This window comes from Sapajus apella, unplaced genomic scaffold (assembly GCF_009761245.1).
Source record: "Sapajus apella isolate SASKATOON/1434 unplaced genomic scaffold, GSC_monkey_1.0 scaffold6, whole genome shotgun sequence".
In the NCBI taxonomy this organism is placed as follows: domain Eukaryota; kingdom Metazoa; phylum Chordata; class Mammalia; order Primates; family Cebidae; genus Sapajus; species Sapajus apella.
Window position 1 is genome coordinate 3,304,834 of NW_022436946.1, and position 20,991 is coordinate 3,325,824.

The window sequence follows — 20,991 nt, forward strand, 5'->3', positions numbered from 1 at the left end:
AGCAATGGCAGGTTGCCTTGGCAATGGCGAGCTGCCTCAGCATTGGCCGACTACCTCTGTGGCGGCCTGCCTCGGTAATGGCAGACGCCCCTCCCCCACAGAGCTGGACCGTCCCGGGTTCAGCTGCGCTTGCTGTGAAACTCTCAATCCAGAGTTTCTGGTTGCTGTTCTTTTGTGGGGGTGGGGCCAGCCGAACCTGATCACCTGGCTCCCTGCCTCAGTGCCTTTTTGAAGTTGTTGTTCTAGTCGCCTGTTGAAGAGGCACCGGGGTCTGTTTGTTTTCCCCTGCGGCCACTCACTGCGCTGGCTTAAACAGCGGCACTGAGGTTTGTGGCGCTTTTTTTTTTTTTTTTTTTTTTGCCCTGGAATCTACTGTCCTGGTTCCCTGCTCAGTCCCCATTTTAAACAGATGAATGGGCGACTTCCCGTGGCTCCAATCGCCAGCCAAAAGGGCACCCGGACCGGTGTATTTTGTACTGAGAACTGCTGCTCCGGGGAGCCGACAAAGCAGCCGCGTGGGGCAAAGCAGCGGCGCTGGCTGGCAGAGCCGCGCTGGTGACCTGTGGCGCTCCTCCGCCTGGGAATTTCCTAGTCTGTGGGCAATAAAAATGCGGCGTCCACTCACCCTCTGCGCTTTCACTGGGAGCTGCAATCCCGAGTTGTTCCTAAACAGCCATCTTGGATCCTCCCCCCTGAATAATTCTTGGAGTCATCCTGGCATTTGGCTCAAGATGGGTAAGCCAAATTTTCATGTGGGCGTTCTCTTCTGGTTCAGTGGACAACATTTGAGAATGAACTTGACCCGGGATAGCATTGCCAGATAAAATACAAGGCACTCAGTGAAATTTGAACTTCAGGTAAGCAACAAATAATTTCTAAGTCTAAGTATGTCTAAAATATTGCATCAGACATGTATTTTTTAAAATTATGTTACAATGTGTGATTACCTGAAATACAGATTTACCTGCATATCCTGCATTTTTTTCTTCGCTAAATCTGGCAATCTTAAATCAGAACTTTTTGTCAGTTACATCATAAGCAAGAAGAAGCTTAGGATGTTACTGTGAGACTTTCTGTGGATTCCATGTTGCATCGCTCTATAAATTTGTTATAACTCATCTGGCAGTATAAGTTTAGCAAGGGCAGCTCTTAGCACTTGGATGGTACACTCCCTGGAAATTGCTTTAGGGGTACTACTGCCCACCTGTTAAGAATGTGAGTTTGTAGTCAAGTGATATGAGTTTGAAACCTGACTTTGCCCCTGCTAGTTACGTAACTTAAGGCCAATTACTCAACCTTCCTGTACCTCAGCTGCTTCATCTGTGAAATGGGGATAATGGTATCTAACCTAAAGTTTTTGTAAGGATTAATGGACAAATACACATAAAGTGCTTGGCAGTATTACAAAAATTATAAATATTAGTTATTTTTGCTTATTAGATCCAGATCAACTTCTGGATATATTTTTACTTATTGTAAAAGTTAAATGTAGACTACTTATATGTAACATTAAACTCAAGTTGCCAATTTTAAATTAATTCATTGCATAAAAATGACTTAATCATATGTTCCTGAGTATCTGTTTAATCAAACCATGCTATATGTATTTTAATTGTATAACTCTACACAGAACCACTGGAGTCTCCATGTCATTGAGGTTTTGCCAGTTTCTTCTGTAATATCACACCAAAGGAAAGAGAACATTCCATGAAAAAGATCTAGGGAAAAGTAAAAACTTTTAAAATTATTTTTAACAAAAATAAAGCAATATCGAAGGTGAATGGCTCCATGAGGTCGAGGTAAAGTTTATGTCAATTAAGTCTTTTGAAAAGAGCAATCTCCAGAAATCACAAAGAAAATATGTGGCGACTATAACAATATGAGATCAGAAAATAGGAAATATGCGAAAATGGGTTCAAGAGTTTTTAATGAGGAAAACAGACAAAAATTTGCTGAGCAAGAAAACTCCAGACATTTTAAATAATGTCTCAATATAATCATGCCATTAAATGGTAAAGCATAAATATAATTTAGAATTCCATCTTTGGTCTATGAAAGAAGACTCACTTTACCCAATCTCCTAGTTTTTCATCAGCCAGATGTAAATTTTTTCAGTTTCAACCGAAACATAAATGAAAATAGAATACGTTTACATATAAATGAAAATATACCCAGTTATAAAGTAATTGCTACTTGGAATTGGGGGAAAATAACACACTTGAAAAGATCTGGAAAAGAGAATTTTGAAGACCTACTTCAAATTGAAAACCCTTTGACCAATGCCAGCTGCGTCTGTAGGCCTGGTCCAAGGCCTGCAGGGTTCATGCTGCTTTTCTGGACTTGGCTCCTGGTGAGTCTGTGGGTGCACTATTCCCAGGGAAACTTCAGTTCTTGTATCTTTTCAGCAATGACGTTTGCAAAGGACCTCTCAGAGCCATGGGAGGGGCACATTCAAGTCATGGCACCCATGGGAGAATCCCTAGTGATGATTCTTCTGGGATGGGAGTAGGTTTCCTGTTGCTACTCTAAGAGCTTTCAGGGAAATACAGAGACCCTGGGGTAGTCCTTCAACTCTTGCAGAGTATCCTTCAAATGCTGGCCTCATTGCTGGTGAGCAAAGAGGCAGAATTGTTAGGACTGAGAAACTAACCATTTAAAAGGAGATACAGTTGAGATTAGTACATATAATGGATGAAACAGCACACAGAAGGGCTCATTGAGCTTTTGTCTATTCACATGACCAGGCAGGATTCTTGCCTCTCACTCAGGTCTCAGGGCCTTTGTCCTGTACTCCACAGAGGGATGGTCCAGCCCTTTATTTTCCACTGGAATTAATTTGAATTATTTACCTAAGTGATACCTGATATGCTTCAACCCAGTTCTTGAAAAAAAAAAAAAAAAAAAAAAAACTAAACTAAAGTTTCTTTGGACCTTTGAGTAAAAAATTTGACCTATTTTTAATTGCCAAGAAAGAAAAAGATGAAGACTTAGTGAATCCCATGGCTTTCTGTGAATTGTGTTATTTGGAATAAACTGAAAAAAAGTTTTAAGCACGCTGTTATGGGTTATAACTGGATAAATGTAGTGATCTAATATTCTCATTTTTATCAACATTCATAGAAAGCGAAGATGGTTCCCTATCTGCTGATACTCTCTGGAAAACTCAAACCACTTTATTATTTATCTTTCCAAAGCAGCTATAGATACACTTGCTTGTGATAATGTACTTAAGCCTAATCTTTAGTAAGCAGGTATATGAAGATGACTAAAGTAAGTGGCAAATGTTGCAGGTGAGAAAGCTAGAACAAGAGCAGTGTGGACTAGCAGAGAATCCAGGAAGAACTAAAGCTTTTATAGATGTTCGTAGTGAAAAGCCACAGGAGACAGCCACCTGAGCCCAATGCATCTCCTGTAACTAATTTCAAATAAGAACGTTAGAAAACACTTTTTTCTGTTCACTGGAACAATGCTGTATTAGACCAAGCTAAAACATCTGTTAATAATTACAAAATATCTGAAACACTTTGTATTTGCAATAAAATATATAAAAAAGCTTTGTATTCTTTTAACAAATAAAAGGGAAAGAATTTAAGTGGATTTTTATTTACCATGATATTTAAGCCTACTCACGCTGCTAATTTGGACCTCAAATTTTGCCTTTAAACTCAGTCTTCATTTTTATCTTTTTTGACATCTAAGTAACTCCCTCTTTGGCCCACATCTCTCCTGGTTTTATGAGGCAGAGTTTCAGACAGATGACCTGAATGGCAGGTCTACTTAATGTGGCCTTGTAAGGTGGGTACTTGGGGTCAGATATGTTAAGGTACTGTGGAGTAAAATATAATTAGGAGGAACTGCTTAGCAACTGAGAATAGAGGTGAGTGAAATATCATCTAACAGATTCTAGAGGGAACTTAGAACAATTTCAATCGAAATGCCAGAGGGAAATTTTTGATTTGTTTGGTCTTAAAGTGATCTTGAATCAAAAAAGAAAAAAGAAGATAGTGAAAACAGCCAAGAAGTTTTTTTAACTGCTAGGATTTGCACTGTCATATATTAAAACATGTAATAAAATTTTAATAATGAAGACTGTGATATTGACCCAGGAATAGACAGAACAATGGAACAGAATAGAAAGTCCAGAGCCTGATGTTTATAAAATGTTACTGTGTGATAAATATGAGTAGCTAAACAATGACAAAATGACACATCATTAATACATGGTACTGGGATAATTAATTACCATTTGGAAAATAATTAATTCTAAAACTGCATGTCATATATCAAAATAAAATTCAAATGGAAAATTGACTCAAAAAGAGTAAAAATATAAGCAAATAAAAAAAATAGCTAGATATTTTTGGGATAAAGTATAAATCCCTTCCCCCCTTCCAAAAAAGATAGATGATTTCTCCCTAAAGTTTCATAAAACGTCCATACATAAAATAAAAAGATCTCTTTAACACATAGAGATTTTGTAAATTAGTGAGAAAATGAATATTAGTTTCTATGAAGGCAGAATCCAACAAGGTATCTCTCAGTCCTCCTCGGACCCCCACAATATTCTTTTTCCTCAATCTAACCCACTGTCTGGCACATTATAAACACTCAATAAAAATGTGTTGAATGAACAAATGAATTATTGAAAAAGATAAACATCCCACTAGAAAAAAAGAGTTTGAAGAGCAATTACAAAAGAAGAAATATAATACTTCATAAATATAAGAACCTCTAACCTCCCTAGTAATCAAAGAAATGCAAATTTAAATGCAATAAGATAGCATTGCCTGCCTTTCAAATTAGTAAATGTTCATACAGGTAATGCTCAGTGTTTGAAGAGAATGATAAAACAGATGACAAAATTATAAATTATTAAAAGCTTTTTAGAGGTTTAGTTATATATATCAAAAACTGTAAAATATCTTTTGATTAAGAAATGTATTTTAATGTAATTATTAGAGCTATTCAAGAAGGTTTGGGAGTAAAGATATGCATTGCTTTATTATGATTTTATTGAAAATTGGACTTGATCTATATGTCCATACTACAGGGTTATTTAAATTAATTGCAATGCATGAATAATAAAATAAGCAGTCATTAAAATTGTGTTTTTGAGATTATTTAGTGATATGAGGAAATGATTAGGGAAGATAATGCAAAAATAGAAAGTTAAAAATAAATTCTAATTCTTGAATGTTGTTTTCATTGTGTTGACTGTATCATAAAATTGTATTTATGAGTGAATTCAGTTATGTGAATCTGAGTTCTAGGAGAGACTATATATACAACCTTGCCCCACCTGTTTTTAAAAAGTACATTTTAAAAATATGTTCCATAGAGAAAGATTGTTTGGGAATACATCTGCACAGTAAGGTAACAGCAGTTACCTTTATGAAGTGGGCCAATGGAGATTTTTATCTATTTAATTTCTGATGTATTTTTTAAAAATAATCTTATAATAAGGTTGAATTACTTTTATATTCAGAAAAAAAGCATATTTTCAATAAAAAAATTGAGTTCCTCTGGTTTGTTTAAATGCTCAGTGGAAGGCTGAAGAATCTTCCAGAAAGAAGAAAGGAGCCTCAGAGACAGAGACCTGTCTCCCCAGAGGAGGTGGAGATGGAGTGAAGCCTGCACGCCTGGAGTCCTTCTGCTGGGAGCAAGCCCGGTCGCTGTGGCGCATGCGTGGCAGGCTGGAAATGACACCCTGCTGGTGTTGTGTTCTGTTCTGCATTAATTCAGGCTCCAGGCTCCCTACACCTCCTGTAAGGACCAGGGGGAGCAGGCAGCTGCAGGAGAAGGGAGATGCAGGGGGCCATGGGAATACAAATTCTCATAGCAGCCCAGCCCAGGCAGAGAAACCATTCTCTGTGGAGTTGAATAGTGTCCTCCTCCCACACCCCCAAAAACTGATGCCCAATTGGAACCTCTACATAAGTGTGACCTTGTTTAGAAATAGGGATTTTGCAGATGTAATGATTTAAGGATGGCAGGGTTGAAATGATCGGACTGATGTCTTTGTAAGAGGAAAGTGAAGAAGGTTTGGACACAGAGGCACACAGCATAGAAGGACATGTGAAGATGGTGGCAGAGGTTGGAGTGGTGCTGTCTCAAGCTAAGGGACACTGGAAGCCACCTGAAGCCAGAAAGGGCAAGGCAAGATTCCCACTAGAGCTTTCAGAGGAAGCATGGCCCTGCCAACACCTTGATTTCAGACTTCTAGAAGTCTGAAAACTGTGAGAGAATAACTTTCTGTTTTGTTAAAGTCACCCATGTTGTGATAATTTGTTTAGACACACCCAAGACACTAATACAGCCTGGTGAGATGATAAGGCCGGGTAAAGTCCAGGAAACAGAGGGGCTCCCCAGTGCTTTTTAGTGCCAAGTTTCTTCATCACTGTGGTCACGAAACAGGACAGCCCCATCCAGGACACTGCTCTGACATCCTCTCTGGTGGCAGGTGATGGATATTGTCCTCATAAGTCATGAGTCTTAAATTGAGTGGTGCCTCCGTTTAAGAAAGGGAGGTTAATGCATGTTTCTGAGTGCTTACTTCTTGAAGGAATTTGAAAGATATTCACTAGAGACATTAAGTAGGCACTAGGCACAGACAGTGACCTCATGGCGTTTTAGCAAAAGGGACACCAGCTCTCCTGTGAATGCTGGTAAAGTGCTTTTATGTGGCCTGTGGGAAAAGGCAAAGCAGAAACCTTTGAATTTTTTTTTTTTTTTTTTTTTTTTTTTTTTACCAAACTGGGCTGTGAAATCTAAGTCTGACATTTACTGGCCTCTTGTGAAGCTCTCTGACAAGGCATGGAGGTTTCCAGGAGGAAAAAAACCCTCTCCCTCCTCCTATGTTAGAAGATTACTTTCCATGCAATTCTTAGTAATTTAGACAGAAGAGTGGCTGTAGAGGAATTCTCCTTTCTCTGGCGTTATTCTTGCCATCTCTTACAGGTCAATTTCCAAAGAAGATCTGATGTATATCTTGGATGATAAACAATTCAAGCAAAATGAGATTTCAGAAAATTCTGATGTCCCTATTTGAGGTTCATCACCTTTAAAAAGACTCTTAGAGGTGAACACTGTTTACAGGTTATCAGGGAACAAGGTGAACCTGTAGCTTTGCAGTGGGATTCACTGACGCCAAATGAATCCTGCTGCTGGTAGCTTATTTATGGCTGTGCTATCATCTTAAGCTAAACGCAGAGAAACAGCTATTGCTGATTTAGTTATTAGACATAAGCACAAAGGGTTAGGAGCTTCTAGGGCATTGTTCAATGACAATAATCCACAGCCTGCTATGACAATGCTGCATGCTGTACAAATACAGAAAGAGTAACTTCATAAATAATGCCAGAAACACTAGTGGTACCAAGGCAGATAGAATATATCGATGGCAAGTTAATGTGTTAGGCCCCTGGGTTTGCTTAATTATATAGGATGATTTACCATAGGCAAATGAAGAAAATTGCCTTAGCTAAATGCATATTTGGGAGTCCATAATCCTGTTTCTCTTCCCTAACCCCAGGCTTAAGATAGATCCTTCTAATAATGATGCAATTTGCTTGGCTACCGCTGAATTCTATATTCTTACAAGATACAGTGCTGTTGTTCTCATTTTGGTGATGAGAATGGAATGCGTTTTCTCTTCTTGTAATTATCTTCTACAAGCAACCAAAATGGATTTTGAGCTTGTCTGAAGATGTCAACATCTGCTTATTTTCAGGCTGTTTGTCTGCATAGGAGGTAGTAGTCTAAATCCATTCCTCAATTTATACAAAATTGCATCAACCAACACATGTAGGCCACATCCCTGAGAAGGGAAAATGAGAGATAAGATTACTTTATAGGGAATTTTTCTCTAGAATGTGATCATATAGGACGTGTTTGAAAGATAAGAGAGGGAGTTATCATGGGGTTTCATAAGACAAAGGTGAATTCTTTTCAGAATGGTACCAAATGACAACGTGGTGGGCAGAATAATAGCCCCCTAAAGATGTTCACATCCTAATCCCTGGAACCTGTGAATATGTTATGTTACATTTTGCAGATGTTATTAAATTCAGGATCTTGAGATGGAGAGATTATCCTGGATTATATGCATGAACCCATTATAAGGGTCTTTATAAATAGAAGAGGGAGGCAGGCCAGTTAGTGTTAAAGCGATGCAGCATGAGACTCAACTGACCATTGCTGGCTTTGAAGATGGAATGAGGCTACAACCCAAGGAATGTAGGCAGCCCATAACAATGTATCCCGCCTGACAGTTTGATTTTAGCTGAGTGAGACTCATGTCAGACTTCTGACCATCAGAACTGTAAGATAATAAAAGTGTGTTGTTTTAAGCCACCAAATTTGTATTTTTTTTACAGCAGGATTGTAACTAATACAGAAATAATAAGTAACTCCTATCAGCACCTCTGTTTTACTCTGTTTAGTGTTGCTATAAAGAAATACCTGAGGCTGGATAATTTATAAAGAAAAGAGGTTTATTTGGCTCATGGCTCTGCAGGCTGTATGAGAAGCATGGCACTTTACAAGAGGCATCAGCTTCTGGTGAGGGCCTCAGACTGCTTCCCCATATGGCAGAAGATGAAGAGGGGCCAGTGTATGCACAGATAACATGATGAGAGAGGAAGTACCTCTATCTCTGGATGGGAGGTACCAGACTCTAACAATCAGCTCTTTCAGGAACTAATAGAGTAAGAACTCACCACTGAGGGAGGGCATCAATCTATACATGAGGGATCTGCTCCCATGACCCAGTTACTTCCCTGCTTGAGTCCCGCTTCCAATACTGAGAGTCAATTTCAGCACGAGCTTTGGGAGGCAAACATCCAAACTACGGCAGCCACTATGAAAAGATGATCTGGTTCAGTTATTCAGTTACATAAAGGCATTTTTTACTAAATGATTACTGCATATGAAGCGCTGTGCTCTTGCATTGGTGATATATCAGCAAATGGCATACGAACATTTCCTTATTCTCAAAATAGTTGTTAAGTGCCTACCATTTGCAAGGTACTATTCCAGGAGAAATGTGGATAAGATAAAAAAGATAAGATTCCTGCTCTTTTTTTTTTTTTTTTTTTGAGACGGAGTTTCGCTCTTGTTACCCAGGCTGGAGTGCAATGGCGCGATCTCGGCTCACCGCAACCTCCACCTCCTGGGTTCAGGCAATTCTCCTGCCTCAGCCTCCCGAGTAGCTGGGACTACAGGCACGCGCCACCACGCCCAGCTAATTTTTGAATTTTTAGTAGAGACGGGGTTTCACCATGTTGACCAGGATGGTCTCGATCTCTTGACCTCGTCATCCACCCGCCTCGGCCTCCCAAAGTGCTGGGATTACAGGCTTGAGCCACCGCGCCTGGCCAAGATTCCTGCTCTTATATAGCTTATGCTTTTGTATAGGAGAAAAGAAATAATAAGCAAGTGAATGAATAAGATAATTACAAGTTGTGTTTAGTGCCATAGAGAAAATTACAAAAGGCTAGGAGATAGAAGTTATTTGAAGGAAATCTCCCTTAGGTCAGCGGCATAGGGAAAGCCTCTATGAGAAGAAGTGAAGGGCAAGAAGGAGGCAGCCCTAATAAGCTCAGATGTGGAATGTCCCAGGCTTAATGGAAAGAAAGGAAAGGCAAAAGCCTAGAGATGGGCATGAGCTTAGGGAACATGAAGAACTGAAGGTCAGTGTGAAAGGGGAATAATGTGAATCGTAGAGAAACTAGTGAAAGATCACTCCGGCCCATGTTAAAGAATCTTGCCTACAAAGAATAAAAAATATTCTAAGAGAAATGGGAAGGCAATGCAGGCATTTAAGCAGAGAAGCATGATGCAATGGATGTTACGTTACGCTGTATTGGGTGACCTTTAAATAATTTAAATTGCTTTTATGGTATTATTTGAATTTTGAGCTTGAAGTGAATTTAGGTATCATTAGCCCCATTCCTTTTTTCTTAATGGAAACTGGTGCCCACCTTGGTTGATTGACTTGTGTGGGACACAGATCTCTTTGATCTGTATCTCTAGTTGCTGCCGTGTTTATTGTGCTGCCTACTCATCACATGAGCTCAGTTTCACTACTTTTTCTTTAATATTGGTTTTTCTCTCTTTTTTTCCCCTTTTTTAAATAAAATCATTTGGGAACCAAGATCTGCTTTATAAGGACTAAGGAAGTTCGCAACTACTGGAACTGAACTGGACTCAAATTAGAAAGAAAGAGTCCATGAGAAATAGAATCTCTACTGTGCTCTTTGTGAACTTATACTCATGAATGGCTCACTGTAGTTCATTCACATTGTTTTATGAAATAAGTTATTTCTAGAAACAACCTGCATAACCTTTTGATTTTTTTTTTTTCTTTTTATTTGACAAAGACAGAAAAGGATAGCACTGAAAATTGGAGGGTTAGCTGTTGCTAGGCACCAAGCTGACATTCAGGAAGTGGAAATGAAATCCAAGAAGATTTAAAAAATAAACAAGCGTTTTAATCTTTAACTGCAACTCCAATGAGTCAGACTAAGTTATCTGATTACCAGTATTTCCCAAGCAGACTTTTAACAAGAAATATGGGATGCTATTTTTGAACTACCTGCTCTATCTGTTATATTTATTGGTACAGTTTTTTTGCTCCTAATGTTTGTCAGAGTCACTGAAATTTATAATTTTTAGGTTTAGTGGTTAGAGGATTAGACTGTTGTTTAAAAGACAAAGTCAAATTTATGTGATTTAAATTTCAGTAGAGTTGTCTTGAATGTTTCCCCAAAGAGACCTTAGAAATACAGGTAATATTGAATAGACAACGGACTCATTCCATGATCACTGGTGTTTTTGTCTGCCTCCATAAAGAGCTTCATACCTTTGACCTCTGAACTAATTGATTTAGACCCTGAGAGATGACACCAATTGCATTTCCTTTCCTCCAAAACATTATCTTTGCATTCAGGGCTATTCTGAAAGAAAGGCATGGCCCCTGTCCTAAGCTCTGTGGAGCCTTAGTAATCTCTGTGATAGATGATGCCAGCTTTGTGTACTGATGTATCTATAGTCATAATGCCAGTAACAAATGAGGTAACCTAACTCTACCAGGAGGAGCAAAACTGGACACTGTGTACCTTCATAGAATTAGTAACACAGGCCCGTTACACATGGCAGCACTGTGCAGTGGTTGGAAGTGCAGCCTTCAAAGCCAACTGCTTGGGTTGGGGTCTTGTGACCTTGGGCAAGTCACTTATCTTCTCTGTACATATGTCTTCATCTTTAAGAAGGGAAAGTAACAATAGCTACCTTACTGTTTTAAGATGATTAAATGAGATGATGTCTGTAAAGCTCTTAGAAAAATGCCTGGCATGATAAATACTAAATAAATGATTTACTAAATCAAATAACATGCAGAGATATACATGGGAGTGATCTCTCAGCAGATACTAGTATTTTTTCCACTTTTCTCTCCTATTAAACTACTCCTAGAAAAAGGAACAATTTAAATGTTTCCAAAAAGGCAGTCTTTCTGAATAAATAAATACACACATCATTCCTATTTATAGAAAATCAGTCTTTGCTTTGCGCATTTCCTGTATATGGGAATTTAAGTTGCCACAGTGTGTTAAGATAGTTCTCCAACGATGTGGCTCCAATGACAGTTACCATGGCATATTAACTGGATAAATATGTAAAATACAAACTTCCGGTTAGCTCTTCTGTCCACACACCCACTATACAATGTCAGATGTGCATCATGATCACTGACCAATCATGTCACTTCTTTCAAACTTTGTCAGCAATTGATCACTGAAAATCCATTTTCAGATCACATACAGACAGCAAAGTGTGTAGTTGTGTTGCTTTTTACACAAATGGGTCATCAACAGAGTAAATTAACAAAAGTGAGACTGCAACAAAAAACAAAATTTGGGAGTGAATTGAATGAACACAAATGGAGCTAAGAAGAAATAGCTGATGTTGACCCCCGTTTAAGACATTTTAGATCTGCAGCCAGAGGGCCTTAATGAAGGTGAATTTATCTCCATAAATGAAGAAAGAGGCTGTGGCAAAAAGAATAAAGCTGTTCTAGATGACATGACATCTTTACATTAAACGAACTCTCAGAGGCATTTCATGACATTGAAAGCACAAAGAGTGACATGTTTGAAGCTGATCAAAACTTAGAAAGCTGAGTAATTCCCCAAAGCAGGAACAATGCTCCCTCTGTATCTTGTTAACACATCGATGAGAAAGAGAAGGAAAACACTGTTCAAATGACTTTTGATGAAAGTATGAAGAAATAATTTCAATTCACTGTGGCTTTAATATATTAATATCAAAATACTTCCAAATCAATATATGTCAATAATATCAAATGATCTATCAAAGTAATATTAAAATGCAATGTCAATATATTTTTGATATATTAAATAAATATTAGTTTTACTATCGCATTTTTTATACATTTATAAACTATGGTAAGAGTTTTTAAATTTTTGAGAAATCCTAAAGGTCATGGAACAGCTGTAGCTTTTTCTATAGATTATTAAGATGTCTTAGCATGGTTTCAGCTCGCAGGATCATTTTAGTGTCCCCGCACAACCATGAAAAGTGAGGACTACTTGTACTATTTTACAGGCAATGCTAACCCAATGGGAGGCGTGGAAAAGATCATCTGAGAAAAATAGCTGTGCTGGTTGGGGAAGTGGCTGGCTGGTTCAAGGCTATGCTGCCTTGAAAACAGTAAAGGTTTTGCTTGAGCAAATAGTAAATTTTCCTGTCTTGAGACACATTTTGATGACACTTTTAATCACTAATGTCAGAAAACATCATTCATTTGGATTGCCCAAATCAGAGATTGTCCACATAGACCAATATACCTGCAGTCAGCATTCTCATTTCCTGATCCTGTATAGTTCATGGGGAGAAGTAGAAAGCATCTTTCTTTTTCCTTCAGCAGTTCCAGAGAGCACATTATTAGACATAAATTATATGCTCAATATAGAACTTGGATTGAGTAAAATCCCATGCTAACGGGCACTGAATGACAATGTTCCTCTGAACAAACACAGAGAATATTACCATCATTGTACCTAACTCCAGAAGGAATATACAAACAGATTTCCAGGCAAGATGGCCAAATAGGAACAGCCTAGTCTGCAGCTCCCAGTGAGATCAACACAGAAGGCAGGTGATTTCTGCATTTCTAACTGAGATACCTGGTTCATCTCGTTGTGACTGGTTAGACAGTGAGTGTAGCCATGGAAGGTGAACAGAAGCAGGGTGGTGTGTCACCTACCCAAAAAGTGCAAGGGGTGGGGAAATCCCTCCCCTAGTCAAGGGAAGCCTTAAGGGACTGTGCTGTAAGGGATGGTGCTATCCGGCCCAGATACTACGCTTTTCCCACGGTCTTCACAACCCACAGCCAAGGAGATGCCCTCAGATGCTTATACCTCAAGGGCCCTGATTTCAAGCACAAAGCTGGCTGTTTGGACAGACATGGAGCTAGCTGCAGGAGGTTTTCTTTCATACCCCTGTGGCGCCTGGAACACCAGTGAGACAGAACCATTCACTTCCCTGGAAAGGGGGCTGAAGCCAGGGAGCCACGTGGTCTTGCTCAACGGATCCCACCCCATGGAGCTCAACAAGATAAATTCCACTGGCTTGAAATTCTCGCTGCCAGCACAACAGTTTGAAGTTGACCTGGGATGCTGGAGCTTGGTGGGGGAAGGGACGTCTGCTGTTACTGAGGCTTGAGTAGGTGGTTTTTCCCTGATAGTGTAAACAAAGCCACAGGGAAGTTCAAAGTGGGCTGAGCCCACTGCAGCTTGGCAAAGTCCCTGTAGCCAGACTGCCTCTCTAGATTTCTCCTCTCTGGGAAGGGTATCGCTGAAAGAAAGGCAGCAGCCCCAGTCAGGGGCTTAGAGATAAAATTCCCATCTCCTTAGGACGAAGGACCTAGGGGAAGGGGTGGCTGTGGGTGCAGCTTCAGTAGACATAAACAGTCCTGCCTGCTGGCTCTGAAGAGAGCAGGGGATCACTCAACACAGCACTTAAGCTCTGCTAAGGGACAGACTGCCTCCTCAAGTGGGTCCCTGACACCTGTGCCTATGGATGGGAAGACACCTCACACAGGAGAGCTCTGTCTGGCATCTGGCGGGTGCCTCTCTGGGACAAAGCTTCCAGAGAAAGTGGCAAACAGCAATCTTTTCTGTTCTGCGGCCTCTGATGGGGATACCCAGGCAAACAGGGTCTGGAATGGACCTGCAGCAAACTCCAGCAGACCTGCAGAAGAGGGTCCTGACTGTTACAAGGAAAACTAACAAACAGAAAGAAATAGCATCAACATCAACAAAAAGGATGACCATGCAAAAACTCTATCTGAAGGTCACCAACATCAAAGACTGAAGGTAGATAAGTTCACAAAGATGAGGAAAAAACAGTGCAAAAAGGCTGAAAATTACAAAAACTAGAATGCCTTTTCTCCTTCAAAGTATCATAACTCCTTGCCAGCAAAGAAACAAAACTGGATGGAGAATGAGTTTGACAAATTGACAGAAGTAGGCTTCGGAAGGTGGGCAATAATAAACTCCTCTGACCTAAAAGAGCATGTTGAAACCCAATGTGAGAAACCTGAGAATCTTGAAAAAAAGCTTAGATGAATTGCTAACTAGAATAACCAGTTAGAGAAGAACATAAATGAGCTGATGGAGCTGAAAGACATAGCACGAGAACTTCTTGAAACATACACAAGTATCAATAGCAGAATTGATTAAGCGGAAGAAAGGATATGAGAGATTGAAGATCAATTTAATGAAATAAAGTGTGAAGACAAGATTAGGGAAAAAAGAATGAAAAGAAATGAACAAATCCTCCAAGAAATATGGAACTACGTGAAAAGACCAAACCTACATTTGATTGGTGTACCTGAAAGTGACAGGGAGAATGGAACCAAGTTGGAAAACACACTTCAGGATATTATCCAGGAGAACTTCCCAAAGACAGGCCAACATTCAAATTCAGGAAACTCAGAGAATACCACAAAGATATTCCTCAAGAAGAGCAACACCAAGACACATAATCATCAGATTCACCAAGGTTGAAATGAAGGAAAAAATGTTAAATGCAGCCAGAGAGAATGGTAAGGTTACCCACAAAGGGAAGCCCATCAGGCTAATAGTGGATCTCTCTGCAGAAACCCTACAAGCCAGAAGAGAGTGGGGGCCAATATTCAACATTCTTACAGAAAAGAATTCTCAACCCAGAATTTTATATCCAGCCAAACTAAGCTTCATAAGTGAAGGAGAAAAAAAATAACCAGCTAGCATCATAATGACAGGACCAAATTCACACATAACAATATGAATCTTAAATGTAAATCGACTAAATGCCCCAGTTAAAAGGCGCAGACTGGAAAACTGGATAAAGATTCAAGACCTATCAGTGCGCTGTATCAGGCGATCCAAATCATGTGCAAAGACACACACAGACTCAAAATGAAGGGATGGAGGAAGAATTACCAAACAAATGGAAAGCGAAAAAAAAAAAAAAAAAAGCAGGGATTGCAATCCTAGTCTCTGATAAAGGGCATTAACTAATGGTAAAGGGATCAATGCAACAAGAAAAGCTAACCATCCTAAATATATATGCACCCAATACAGGAGCACCCAGATTCATAAAGCAAGTTCTTAGAGACCTACAAAGAGACTTAGACTCCCACACAGCACTAACGGGAGAATTTAAAACCCCACTGTCAATATTAGACAAATCAATGAGATAGAAAATTAACAAGGATATTCAGGACCTGAACTCAGCTCTGTACCAAGTGTACCTAATAGACAACTACAGAACTCTCCACCCCAGATCAACAGAATATACATTCTTCTCAGTGCCACATCACACTTATTCTAAAACTGACCACATAATTGGAAGTAAAACACCCTCAGCAAATGCAAAAGAAAAGAATTCATAACAGTCTCTCAGACCACAGTGCAATCAAATTAGAACTCAGGATTAAGAAACTCATTCAGAACTGCACAACTACATGGAAACTGAACAACCTGCTTCTGAATGACTACTGGGTAAATAAGGAAATTAAGGCAGAAATAAATAAGATCTTTGAAACCAATGAGAACAAAGACACAATGTAAAAGAATCTCTGGAACACAGCGAAAACAGTGTTTAGAGGGAAATTTATAGCACTGAATGTCCACAGGAGAAAGTAGGAAAGATCTAAAATCACCACCGTAACATCATAATTAAAAGAACTAGAAAGGCAAAATCAAACAAATTCAAAAGCTAGCAGAAGACAAGAAATAAGTAAGATCAGAGCAGAACTGAAGGAGATAGAGACCAAAAAACTTTTCAAAAAAATCAATGATTCCAGAAGCTGGTTTTTTGAAAAGATTAACAAAATAGACTGCTAGCCAGACTAATAAAGAAGTAAAGAGAGAAGAATCAAACAGACACAATTAAAAAAGATAAAGGTGATATCACCACTGATCCCACAGAAATACAAACTACCATCAGAGAATACTATAAACACCTCTACACAAATTAACTTAGAAGAAATGGATAAGTTCCTGGACACATACACCATCCCAAAACAAAACCTGGAAGAAGTCAAATCCCTGAATAGACCAATAGCAAGTTCTGCACTTGAGGCAGTAATTAATAGCCTACCAACCAAAAAAAGTCTAGGACCAATGGTATTCACAGCCAAATTCTACCAGAGGTACAAAGAGGAGCTGTAATCATTTCTTCTGAAACTATTCCAAACAATAGAAAAAGACAGACTCCTTTCTAACTCATTTTATGAGGCCAGCATTATCCTGATACCAAAAACTGGCAGAGACACAACAAAAAACATAAAATTTCAGGCCAATATTCCCGATGAACATCGATGCAAAAATCCTCAATGAAACACTGGCAAACTGAATCCAGCAGCACATTAAAAAGCTTATCCACCATGATCAAATTGACTTCATCCCTAGGATGCAAACCTGGTTCAACATATGCAAATCAGTAAAGGTAATTCATCACATAAATAGAACCAATGACAAAAACCACATGATTATCTCAATAGATGTAGAAAAGGCCCTCAATAAAATTCAACACCCTTTCATGCTAAAAACACTCAATAAACTAGGTATTGATAAAACGTATCTCAAAATTATAAGAGCTATTTATGACAAACCCACAGCCAATACCATACTGAATGGGCAAAAGCTGAAAGCATTCCTTATGAAAACCAGCACAAGACAAGGATGCCCTCTCTCACCACTCCTATTCAACATTGTATTGGAAGTTCTGGCCAGAGCAATCATGCAAGATAAAGAAATAAATGGTATTCAAAAAGGAAGAGAGGAAATCAAATTATCTTTGTTTGCAGATGACATGATTTTATATTTAGAAAACCCTGTCATCTCAGCCCCAAAACTCCTTAAGTTGATAAGCAACTTCAGCAAAGTCTCAGGATACAAAATCAATGTGCAAAAATCACAAGCATTCCTATACACCAATAATAAACAGAGAACCAAATCATGAGTGAACTACCATTCAAGGAAATGAGAAATAAGAAAGGACACAAACAAATGGAAAAACATTCCACACTCATGGATAGGAAGAATCAGTATCAAGAAAATGGCCATACTGCCCAAAGTAATTTATAGATTCAATGCTATTCCCATCAAACTACGGTTGACTTTCTCCACAGAATTAGAAAAAACTACTGTAAATTTCATATGGAACCAAAAAAGAGCCTGTATAGCCAAGACAATCCTAAGCAAAAAGAACAAAGCTGAAGGTATCATGCTACCTGAGTTCAAACTATATTATAAGGCTACAGTAACCACAACAGCATGGTACTGGTACCAAAACAGATATATAGACCAATAGAACAGAACAGAGGACTCAGAAATAACACTGCACATCTACAACCATCTGATCCTTGACACACCTGACAAAAACAAGCAATGGGGAAAGGATTCCCTATTTAATAAATGGTGTTGGGAAAACTGGCTAGCCATATGCAGAAGACTGAAACTGGATCCCTTCCTTACACCTTATACAAAAATTAACTCAAGATGGATTAATGATTTAAATGTAAGATCTAAAACCATAAAAACCCTAGAAGAAAACCTAGGCAATACCATTCAGGACATAAGCACAGGCAAAGACTTCATGACTGAAACACCAAAAGCAATGACAACAAAATCCAAAATTGACAAACTGGATCTAATTAAACTAAAGAGCTTCTGCACAGCAAAAGAAACCATCATCAGAATAAACAGGAAACCTACAGAATGGGAGAAAATATTTGCAATCTATCCATCTGACAAAGGGCTAATATCCAGAATCTATAAGGAACTTAAACAAATTTACAAGAAAAAACCCCATCAGAAAGTGGGTGAAGGATATGAACAGACACTTCTTAAAAGAAGACGTTTATGCAGCCAATGAACATAAAGAAAAGCTCATCATTACTGGTTATTAGAGAAATGCAAATCAAAACCACAATGAGATACCATCTCATGCCATTTAGATTGGCGATTATTAAAAAGTCAGGAAACACCAGATGCTGGAGAGGATGTGGAGAAATGGGAACACTTTTACACTGTTGGTGGGAGTGTAAATTAGTTCAACCATTGTGGAAGACAGTGTGGTGATTCCTCAAGGACCTAGAACTAGAAATATCATTTGAACCAGGAATACCATTACTGGGTAGATAACCAAAGGATTATAAATCATCCTACTATAAAGACACATGCACAGATATGTTTATTGTGGCACTATTCACAATAGCAAAGACCTGGAACCAACCCAAAGGTCCGTCAAATATTAGACTAGATAAAGAAAATGGTACATATACAGCATGGAATACTATGCAGTTATAAAAAAGAATAAGTTCATGTCCTTTACAGGCACATGAATGAAGCTGGAAACCATCATTCTAAGCAAATTAACACAGGAACAGAAAACCAAGCACTGCATGTTCTCCCTCATGAGGGAGTTGAACAGTGAGAACACATGGGCACAGGGAGGGGAACATCACCCACTGGGGACTGTCAGGGATTGGGGAGCAAGGTGAGGGATAGCATTAGCAGAAATACCTAATGTAGATGACAGGTTGATGGGTGCAGCAAACCACCATGGTAACTTTTGTACCTGTGTAACAAACCTGCATGTTCTGCTCATGTATCCCAGAACCTACAGTATAATATATATATAAAAAAAGAAGGAACCCACAATTTAGGCATGTCAAAGTAAATATTAATATCATTTTGATATTTATAGACTCAATGTTTTTACATTGAAAGTAAACCTAAATAGTTTTGTCACCTGTTTCTCATCCATTTCTAATATTTAAATAAAAATTCTAATTGAAAACATGTAAGAAGAAATTTCCTCACATTGGAATGATTGCTCATTTGGGAAAAGAAGATATTAACTCTGCTGTGATAAAATTGAGCTGAGACTGAATTTTAATCCTTTGAAAATTATCTGTAAAGTCCTAGATAAAAGTTACCTTAAGAGAATATTATGCAAAGATAAAACCATCTTTCATAAATGAAACTTCTCACTAAAAATCTAAGAGTTCAGAAAGCCAAGCTCCCACTTTAAGAATTTTAAAAAATGTACTTGATTTGTCCACTGCAGGCTTGTTGACATAACACTGTGAATAAGTACTTGGGAAGAGATTAGGAGGAAAGAGTACTCATTCCAGAAATCTCTAATCAAAGAATGATTTCTGCTACATTCCCTGGAATGGAGCCACTGCTTCTGTATCCTCCCTTAAGAGGGAGAGAAAGAAATAGTACTAGAATCATAAGAAGGTCTTTATGATTTTTCTTCAATCTGCATATGGTCAAAACAAAATTTAGAAGAATTAGAACAGTTAATAGGGCCTGGAGCTTCAAGGCTCTGATTATCGGTTCCCATTGCCTGACATTCTATTTTCCTGATTTCTTTCCCCTGAGAAGATTTTCAATATTAGTTTCAGCCATGCTTCGCCTTTGTGCTACTTTTAAGTCAGTTAAACATTACTAGAAATCATTTAAAAACACACAGGAAACAGCTGTAATTGCACATTGTTCACGTTTATCAAGTGTTTGTTTCTACTTGGAGGAAGAGAAATGTGATGAAGTATATATCATTAATAGGCAAAGTCAATAGGTAGGTATGATGTCCTGTTAATGGTTGTGGGGGAAAACAGTCACCCTCAGTTGTTTGCTTCTGGGAGTGCACTTTGTCATATATGTCTGTGTACAGGAGTGTAAACTAGTATAAACATCGATTTGGCAATATCCATACAAAATAAAAATGGGATTACAGGCATGTATCACCATGCCTGGCTGATTTTTTTATTTTTAGTAGAGACGGGGTTTCACCATGTTGTCAGGCTGGTCTTAAACTCCTGACCTCAAGTGATCTGCCTGCCTTGGCCTCCCAAAGTGCTAGGATAACAGGCATGAGCCACCACACCAAGGCAGGAGAATCACTTGAACCTGAGAGGTGGAGGTTGCAGTGAGCCAAGATCACGCCACTGCAATCCAGCCTGGGCAATAAGAGTGAGACTCCATCTCAAAAAATAAAATAAAATAAAAGTTAAAAAAGTTTTTAAAATGGGGACTTTTGGCCATTAATTAATTCTACTTGATCTTATCTAACATCTGGAATATGTATGAAATAGTGTATGTATAAGAACATTCACAGCAAAATCATTTGTAATGGTAAACAACAAAATACCATGAATTGGTTATTACAAATAAAGTTTCTAAGATGTTAATAAGCTGAATTTTAGATACTAAATAACCATAACACAGATCTTCATGTTCAGGTATTACCAGGGAACTGTTATGGAAATGGTTTTATGACACTAGTATCCATTAGCCCAGACAAAGAATAATAAGGAAGGGTGAGAGATTGGACAGAGGATCTGTAAGGGTCATGGTTATTTCTAAGAGGGAGAAGGAGAGAGATAATAGCACTTGAGGTTGGGTGTTG

General features: G+C 38.6%; 1 long non-coding RNA gene across 1 annotated transcript in view; it reads left to right on the top strand.

Moving 5' to 3' along the window:
• Positions 1–20,991, top strand: part of LOC116549160 — a 304,678-nt gene that overhangs the window by 185,395 nt on the left and 98,292 nt on the right. The window lies entirely within an intron of this gene.